Below are 9,776 nucleotides of genomic sequence, written 5' to 3'. Positions count from 1 at the left end.
AATAATTCAGTAGTCACCTGAAGAAGGAATGAGCAAAGCCGGGAACATTCCCGCATAAAGGCGGGAGGGGGAAAACTCCCGCCTAAATGAGCCAGTCCGTATAATAATGGAGGATCTTTTGTGTGATACCTGACGAGGTATGGACAAAAGATCTGACCAACGATACGACAGCTCACTGACAGCAGCATGGCAACACGCCACAGCACTGTGACCAATAGCCGCCGCCTGCTCACCAACTCCTGCCATATCACGTGCCTAGCCTGTAGTTGGTGGAAAAGGAAAAGTGAACAGCACGCCTGGTCACTGTCAGCCGCTGCCTATCCACCAATTACCAGCAGAGCACGTGCGTAGGCCACAGTTGGCAGAGTAGTAGGCCGGCTAAACCTCCTTAGGAAACCCACCTTCGGCTATAAAAGACATCAAATGGTAATATCATTTCATCATCTAATATCTTGTATAATTTACCTGATAACTGCTCTAGTATTATTAATATACTTTTATAATCAAAGAGTAATATAGACTGATTCTCACGCCGGAGGGTGGTCACAAGGAGGAACCCCCCCCCCCCATTTCTTAGTGACGAGCTCACGGTGTCTGTTTTGCAGGTTATCGGAAAAACCATCTTGCCGGAATTAACCCCTCGTGGGAAACGTCTATCTAACCCTCAGGTTACTTGTAATCTGTCGGGGTTCGACTGGTGTTTCTTCAATAGTTTATCGGTATTTTCTCTATATCCACAGCTAACATGTGCTCTATTGCAAAATCAAGCATCTCTTGACTCTCTTTTATTCCACCAATGTTACTACCATCCCACCAATGTTACTACCCGTACAAGCTTCATTCATGTAAAAAACCGAATATAATTTACTCTGCCATTTTACCTAACTTCATCAACTTGCAAAATTATAATTCAATGGCCAAAGTTGTTACCACTAATCAAAGAAAATTTTGTTATTTCAAGTGATTTACCATGTATTCCAACAAGAACAAGTTTTTAATGTGGCTTAAGTGCTTAAGAACACAAAGCAAAGGCGCAGTCGGATGATTTGCACAAATTGTACACCCCTAACAAGACACAAAGGCACTGACCTATAATAGCCCCATAGGTACTCTCTCCTTTAGGAGTCGTAAGCATCCGATAACATTTTTGCATTAGCATTTGAAGGATCATCAAGTCGAGGTTAGTAACATACGACCCATTATTTTAGGTAAATATATGATCATTGTACATAATTTTACTATTAATGTGTTTAATGCATGAACAAGAGATTGATAGAGTTGTTATGTTGACTTAATGGTTTGTGTTATGTTGATTTGAGTTGGTAATCTAATTGATTATTGCTCGATACATGAGGGAGTTTGTGATCGAGTAAAAAAATGGATTTCATAATGAATGAGGGGTTGGTAGTAAAGTTCACTCACGAGTAGTATGAACTAGTGGGTCATAAGAAAATAGAATCCGGTGTTAAGTATTTTAAATCTATATTTTATGTGTAAACGTTCTTGGTATTGAGAGATTGTTTAACATGGTACTAATTTGTGTAAATAAATGTTTATCCTAGCTTATCAATGGGAATTCATGTACGAGCCACTTTACAAGTTTAAACTCAACACATGAGCTAAAGATTGGTAAGTGGCATATAATACATAACCGGGTTTATTATAAGCCAACTCAGGAAGGAAATACGCTGAAGCACACTGTATACACTGATACATATGAAAGAAAAAATTCCTCAAATAATAAGCAAGTTTTATAACTGCTCATTTTAAGCCAGCTTAAAAAAATAGTTACCAAGTAATAACTAGAATCTAGGATTCACAAATGTTCTATTTGGTTTACTTATTTTTCAAAAAAGTTAACAATTTATAAAAAATAAAATAAAAATTCAAAACAGGAAAACACCTGATGAAAGCTGTGTAACTTAAAAAAAGCAAATGATGATGATGATGATGATGATGATAATAATAATAATAATAATTTCTTAGTGACTTTAGCAGAACACTTGAAAATGTTGATTATTTATTCACGAGTTTTTATGTAATTTTAAATAGTAAACCATACAAGTCCATAAACATGTATTTTAACCTCGATAGAAAGAGTCACAGAGGGTTAAACACTTGAACCAGAGTCCTATGATAAATACAACATGCCTAGTTTATAGCGATGCCTAGATGCAGTTGTCCTAGGGTTTACTTTAATGCTACACAAACAATTTTATGGACTCTAAATGATGTAGTTATGTAGACTAGTTTTAGTAAAATTCTAGATGCAATCGTATTAGGGTTTTAAAAAAGATGGCAAATGACTGAACAATGATTACTAGGTTGAAGCATACATACTAAAAAAAACTGCATCGAAAGCATAGATATAAAATAAAACACACACTAGAGGCATTGAGGTGTCGATGACAACCTTGAATAAGTATACTTGTTTATATGTGAAATCAATTCAAAACTTTGTTTTAACAACGCGTCATTCCGTGACTAACTCCAACATGATTTGGAACAAAATATTAGGTGAGGACATGATCTTTAACTTTTGGCACATATCAAAAATAGAAGAAACCCTCGACGCACAAGAACAAACCAATAAATAATATTCATAGAAAATACAAATTATTATTAACCATAAATTGGCTTGTTGCCTGTCCACTAATATAATTTAATTTAGTGGACGTTATGTCATGAAAATCAATTTAAATCATAATGACAAATACTTATCAACAAAATTAGAAAGGAAAAGAAGAGACCAACCTAATCTAAAAGATGCAAACAATTTCTAGAATAATGAAATTAACTTTTCGTTACTCTGGTTAGGCATGCTTAAATTGTAATATTATATTTTTCATTTAAATATAACGTACTAGCTTTTATCCCCTGTATAATAGGTTTTTTTTTATATTTGTCGTTTATAATATTTTAAATACATATTTTTTAGATTTTAATTTAATTTACTGTAAAGAGGTTTGTAATATATTTGGATCTGTATTGATCTATTTATGTTTAGTTATGTTCATTAATGTTCACTTTTAGAAGAAACATTGAATGAAACATCTACTTAAGGTTTTATATTTGTTCGTTTGTGTTTATTTAAGTGTGTTTGTTTATGCTCGTTTATGTTCATGAACTGTTTATAATGGCGATTCAGGATAAATCCAGCAAAGTAGGGGGCGATTGATGTAGGTGACGATTCAGGATAAATCCAGCAAAGTAGAGATGCTATAACCCGTTTAAGGGCTATTCGGGTTTGATGAGACCCATTACCCACGAAAATTATTATTTGATAATGAAGGGATTTACAAATAAATGAGATGTTATAACCCGTTTAAGGGTTATCCGGGTTTTGTGGAGACCCATGACCCGCAAGATTTATAACATAAATGGGTCAAAACCGAGTTAAATCAATGAAAGCTCACTATTTAGAAATCGACCAATCTGGTAGCTCGATAGAGGAGGGGGCGACCAGCCGACCAGAGAGCGATACGTATGATTTTTCAATAGGCATTGTTACACACACACACACACACACACATATATATTACTAGGTTTTATCCCCTGTATTCCAGGGGTAATTTTACATTTTTCATTTTTTAATAATTATTTTTTGATTTTAATTTTCTTTATTGTAAGAAAGTTAATAATATACTTAGGTTTTAATGATAAAAGAGTTTCACAAATAAATGATATGTTATAACTCGTTTAAAAGCTATCTGAGTTTGGTGACCCATGACCCGCTTATTTTTTTGACTATAAAATTGTTTCTTAATTATAAATAATATATTTTTTAAAAAAATCGGATATTAATCTTTATTATATCCCTATTTTATAGGATTTTATATCAATTATTTGGTAAGATTAATTTTTAATTTAGTGAGATGTTATAACTCGTTTAAGAGCTATCTGGGTTTGGTGAGACCCATACCTGTGAATTCGGGTCAAATACATGAGAAACCTTCATTTACAAATAAAACAATATGGTGACTTGAGAGAATTTAGAAAGCAACCAGAGAGATTTTAAATATTTCGTTTATGGTGCCTTGAGAGAATTATAGATTTATTGAGGATATTGATCTCCATTTACAAATAAAATAATATTGTGACTTGAGAGAATTTAGGAAGCAACCAGAGAGATTTTAAATATTTCGTTTATGATGCCTTGAGAGAATTATAGATTTATTAAGGATGTTGATGACATCCTATTCAGTTACTCAGACATTGCAACATGTAGATGATTGCTTTTAGATCACCACTAGGTTTTATCCCCTGTATTACGGGGTTTGTTTTACATTTTTTGTTTTTTAATATTAATTTTTTGGATTTTAATTTTTTTTATTGTAAGAAAGTTAATAATATACTTAGAGTTTGATGATGAAAGAGTTTCACAAATAAATGATATGTTATAACCGTTTAAAAGCCATCTAGATATGGTGACCCATAACCCGCGTATTTTTTTTACTATAAAATTGTTTCTTAATTATAAATAATTAGATTTTATCCCCCGTATTACGGGGTTTGTTTTACATTATTCATTTTTAATATTTACATATGTATATTTGAATTTTAATTCTATTTATTGTAAGAAAGTTAATAATTAATATACTTGAGGTTTGATGATAAAATGGTTTCACAAATAAATGATATGTTATAATCCGGTTTAAAAGCTATCTGGGTATGGTGATACCCACTACTCGTTTATTTTCTTTATTATAAAATTGTTTCTTAATTATAAATAATATCTTTTTTTAAATAAAATAGGATATTAATTTTTAGTATATCCCTATTTTATAGAATTTTTATATCAACTATTTGATGAGATTAATTTTTAATATAATGAGATTTTATAACCCGTTTAAGAGCTATCTGGGTTTAATGAGACATTTACCCGTGAATTCGGGTCAAATGCTTGAGAAGCCTTCATTTATTAATAAAGCAATCTGATGGCTTGAGAGAATGATTGTTTTACATTTTTTGTTTTTTAATATTTAGTTTTTGGATTTTAATTTTCTTAATTGTAAGAAAGTTAATAATATACTTATGGTTTAATGATGAAAGAGTTTCATAAATAAATGATAAGTTATAACCCGTTTAAAAACTATCTGGATTTGGTGACTCATGACCTGCTTATGTTTTTTACTATAAAATTGTTTATTAATTATAAATAAATATTAAATTTTAGTATATCCCTATTTTATAGGATTTTCATATCAAATAATTGGTAACATTAATTTCTAATTTAATAAGATGTTATAACCCGTTTAAGAGCTATCTGGTTTTGGTAAGAACCATACCCACGAATTTGGGTTAAATCAATGAGAGACATCCATTTAAAAATCAAGCAATCTGGTGGCTTTCATAAAATGGGGGAGTGACCACATCGCGACACATAGGATTTTAGGGGTTCCGTTTATATATATTATAGATATCTTTTTTTTAAATCATATATTAATTTTAGTATATCCCTATTTTATAGGATTTTCATATCAAATATTTGGTAAGATTAATTTTTAATTTAATGAGATGTTATAACCCGTTTAAGAGCTATCTGGATTTGGTGAGACCCATAACTAGGGGTGTTCATTGAATCGAATAACGAATTTTCAAGTTAAATCGAATCAAATAATCCGAATAATTGTTTTTTTTTGCCGATATTTGTATTCGATTAAAAGTTGAACTATTCGATTCGTATTATATACCCAATTCGAAATTCGATTTGAATTCGTATTTGAATTCGAATCGAATTTGAATAAATTCGATTTTAATTCGAATAAATGCAATCTAACTCAATTTTACCTATGCCAAAAATTCGAAAACCATAATCATAATTGCAAAAGAAACGTATAAATTTAAAGTAGCTACAATAAGACATGATAATAGATTCAAAACTAAACTACAAATAATATACATTTAAAATATTCAAAACGAGAAGTAAATAACACCCATATTAGTATAGGCTATGAAACAATAATATGGCATATTGGGTTTTATAATTTGTAATGAACATTTATTATTTATGGATTTGATACAAATAAAAAAATATATTATATATATACATATATGTATATATAATTTGAAATCGAATTTCGAATCGAATCGAATAATAAATCATAAATTCGTATTCGATTAATATACTCGATACGAATCGAATTCGAATTTTTTAAAACCGAATTCGAATTTTAATAATCGAATTCGAATCGAATCGAATTGAAGTTCGAATGTTTCGAATGCGAATCGAAATCTGAACACCCCTACCCATAACCATTAATTCGGTCAAATGCATGAGAAGCCTCAATTTACAAATAAAGCAATCTGGTGGCTTGAGAAAATTTAAGAAGCAACCAGAGAGCTTTTAAAAGTTTCATTTATATTTATATATATTATAGATAGATAGATTCATTTATTTATATATAACTTTCTATTAAGAAAACTTGAGAGAACCACTATTAAAAATTATTTATTTTAATTATATATATATACATATATATATATATATATATACGTGTGTGTATGTGTTAGTAGCTCTCGAAGTTACATATATGTGGAACGAGTTTGAAGGATGGGCATTGTCGAAGCACGAAATGGAATCTGACCTGACCCATGACGGAGCTTCCACGGATTTCGAGATGAATGAACCGCATCCTGGCCTGCTGATCCTCTCCTCCGGCTGCTCGCGATCTGCAGTGGCGTTTTGGGGGTGTGGAGGTGACCGCTAAGATGATCTTGAAGATCTCTTGTTCACAGACACAAAAACTGGTGGTGGCACCTACTGAGCATGACCCCATGATAAGGAGGTGAAGACCTCCTTATATAGAGTCTCATGGCCACCATCATGATACCCTAATGGGCCTAGCCCAATTAGGGCTACCTCCACAAACCTCCTCAGCCCAATAACAAATGTATTAGCCCATATAATAAAACAAACCAAATATAATAAATTTAGGATTGTAAACCGGGTTTAATACCATACCCCTACAAGCCCCCCCAAGTCCAGCGTTGCTCCTGGGCGCGCAAGCGCTTAGGTGGAGCGTTGGACTTTATAAGGTGTTAGGGCGGTTTTTTCCCTTTTATTCGGCCTTATCTTTATTGTCTTGAGTCTGGGAGATTTTCTCCATGATGGTGACGCGTTGTGATCCTTAAGATAATGGTGGTGTCGAGTTATAAGGATAATAAAGCTTGCGCGCGAGAGGCGTCTTACGAGCTGAGAAATAAAGCCTGCGCGCGAGAGGCGTCTTACGAGCTGAAAATAATAAAGCCTGCGCGCGAGAGGCGTCTTACGAGCTGAAAATAATAAAGCCTGCGCGCGAGAGGCGTCTTACGAGCTGAAAATAATAAAGCCTGCGCGCGAGAGGCGTCTTACGAGCTGAAAATAATAAAGCCTGCGAGCGAGAGGCGTCTTACGAGCTGAAAATAATAAAGCCTGCGCGCGAGAGACGTCTTACGAGCTAAGAGTAATAACTGAGCTGGCGCGTGAGGCGACTTACGAGCTGTAATAATAACTGAGCTGGCGCGTGAGGCGACTTACAAGCTGTAATAATAACAGTAGCCTGCGCGCGAAGCGTCTTACGGCTGTAATAATAATGTAAACCTGCGCGCGGGGCGTCTTACGGGCTGTAATAATAATGGAAACCTGCGCGCGGGGCGTCTTACGGGCTGTTAATAATAATAGTAGCCTGCGCGCGATGCGTCTTACGGTCTGTAATAATAATGTAAACCTGCGCGCGGGGCGTCTTACGGGCTGTTAATAATAATAGTAGCCTGCGCGCGAAGCGTCTTACGGGCTGTAATAATAATGGAAACCTGCGCGCGGGGCGTCTTACGGGCAATGGAAGTAATGATAATAAAAGCTGGCGCGTGGCCGACGGGTTTATGAGGATTCCCAACCTTCAAGTATGGCGGGGAGCCGTATGGGAAATTGAGGATTCCCAACCTTTAAGTATGGCGCGGAGCCGTATGGGAAATTGTGAGGATTCCCAGCCTATGGCGCTTTGCCGTATGGGAAATTGTGAGGATTCCCAGCCTATGGCGCGGAGCCGTATGGGATATTATGAGGGTCCCAACCCTTAAGTTTGGCGCGTAGCCATACGGGATATTATGAGGATTCCCAACCTTTAAGTTTGAGCTAAAGCTCATATTTTTGGGCTAAGGCCCTGACGTTTTAGAGTTAAGACTCGTCAACGCGTTTGAGCTTGGAGCTCACGCATGTATGTTTTACTTCGCTTTCTTTTTAATTTGATGTCAATATAATGTTGTCATATTGCTCAAATTAGTAAAAGGAAGTGCGAAACATGTATGCGAAAACTTGTATGCGGTGGCGCGAATGCAAAACTGCTGTGGCGAAGTGATCGCCGGGAGCGCGCATGCGGAACCCGAAGTTGATACGCGGTGGGACGCGTAATCTAAAGATTTTGAATGCGTGAGCATCTGTGATGTGTGAGCATGCGTTACGCGTGAGCATGCGATATGCGTGAGCGTACTTGATGCTTGAGCATTCTTGATGCTTGAGCATGCTTGCTGCTTGAGCATGCTTATTGCTTGAGCATGCTTGATGCTTGAGCATGCTTGCTGCTTGAGCATGCTTGATGCTTGGGCATGCTTATTGCTTGAGCATGCTTGATGCTTGAGCATGCTTGCTGCTTGAGCATGCTTATTGCTTGGGCATGCTTATTGCTTGAGCATGCTTGCTGCTTGAGCATGCTTGCTGCTTGAGCATGCTTATTGCTTGAGAATGCTTGATGCTTGAGCATGCTTATTGCTTGGGCATGCTTATTGCTTGAGCATGCTTGATGCTTGAGCATGCTTGCTGCTTGAGCATGCTTATTGCTTGAGCATGCTTGATGCTTGAGCATGCTTGCTGCTTGAGCATGCTTATTGCTTGAGCATGCTTGATGCTTGAGCATGCTTATTGCTTGGGCATGCTTATTGCTTGAGCATGCTTGATGCTTGAGCATGCTTGATGCTTGAGCATGCTTATTGCTTGAGCATGCTCTGCCTTCATGTCTGGGCGCGCGACCCGCTGAGGGGCAGAGTAATTGCCTGGGCGCGCGCGCGACCCGCTGTGGCGCAGAGTAATTGCCTTGGCGCGCGCGCGACCCGCTGTGGCGCAGAGTAATTGCCTGGGCGCGCGCGCGCGACCCGCTGAGGCGCAGAGTAATTGCCTGGGCGCGCGCGCGCGACCCGCTGAGGCGCATAGTAATTGCCTGGGCGCGCGCGCGACCCGCTGTGGCGCAGAGTAATTGCCTGGGCGCGCGCGCGACCCGCTGTGGCGCAGAGTAATTGCCTGAGCGCGCGCGCGACCCGCTGTGGCGCAGAGTAATTGCCTGGGCGCGCGCGCGCGACCCGCTGAGGCGCAGAGTAATTGCCTGGGCGCGCGCGCGACCCGCTGTGGCGCAGAGTAATTGCCTGGGCGCGCGCGCGCGACCCGCTGAGGCGCAGAGTAATTGCCTGGGCGCGCGCGCGACCCGCTGTGGCGCAGAGTAATTGCCTGGGCGCGCGCGCGCGACCCGCTGAGGCGCAGAGTAATTGCCTGGGCGCGCGCGCGACCCAAAGGTTTTGAATATCCACATCAGGTAGGTTTTATGTAAAACCAACAGATCTGATAGGGTTTATAAACCTATGAATATGAGGTGTGGCTGCTGCTCGGACGAACCCAGATCTGAAAACCCAGATCTGAGGGTTTTCCCCAAAAGCTCGTTGTTTTCTTCCTGTTTCTTCCAGATCTGGAAGTATTTTCCAGATCTGAAAACACAGATCTAAGGATTTCCCCCAAAAGCTTGGTGGTT

This window comes from Bidens hawaiensis, unplaced genomic scaffold (assembly GCF_021521415.1).
Source record: "Bidens hawaiensis isolate Kalapana, Puna unplaced genomic scaffold, B.hawaiensis_p1.1 tig00001412_1, whole genome shotgun sequence".
Classification (NCBI taxonomy): Eukaryota; Viridiplantae; Streptophyta; class Magnoliopsida; order Asterales; family Asteraceae; genus Bidens; species Bidens hawaiensis.
Note: the sequence above shows the minus strand (reverse complement) of the source record.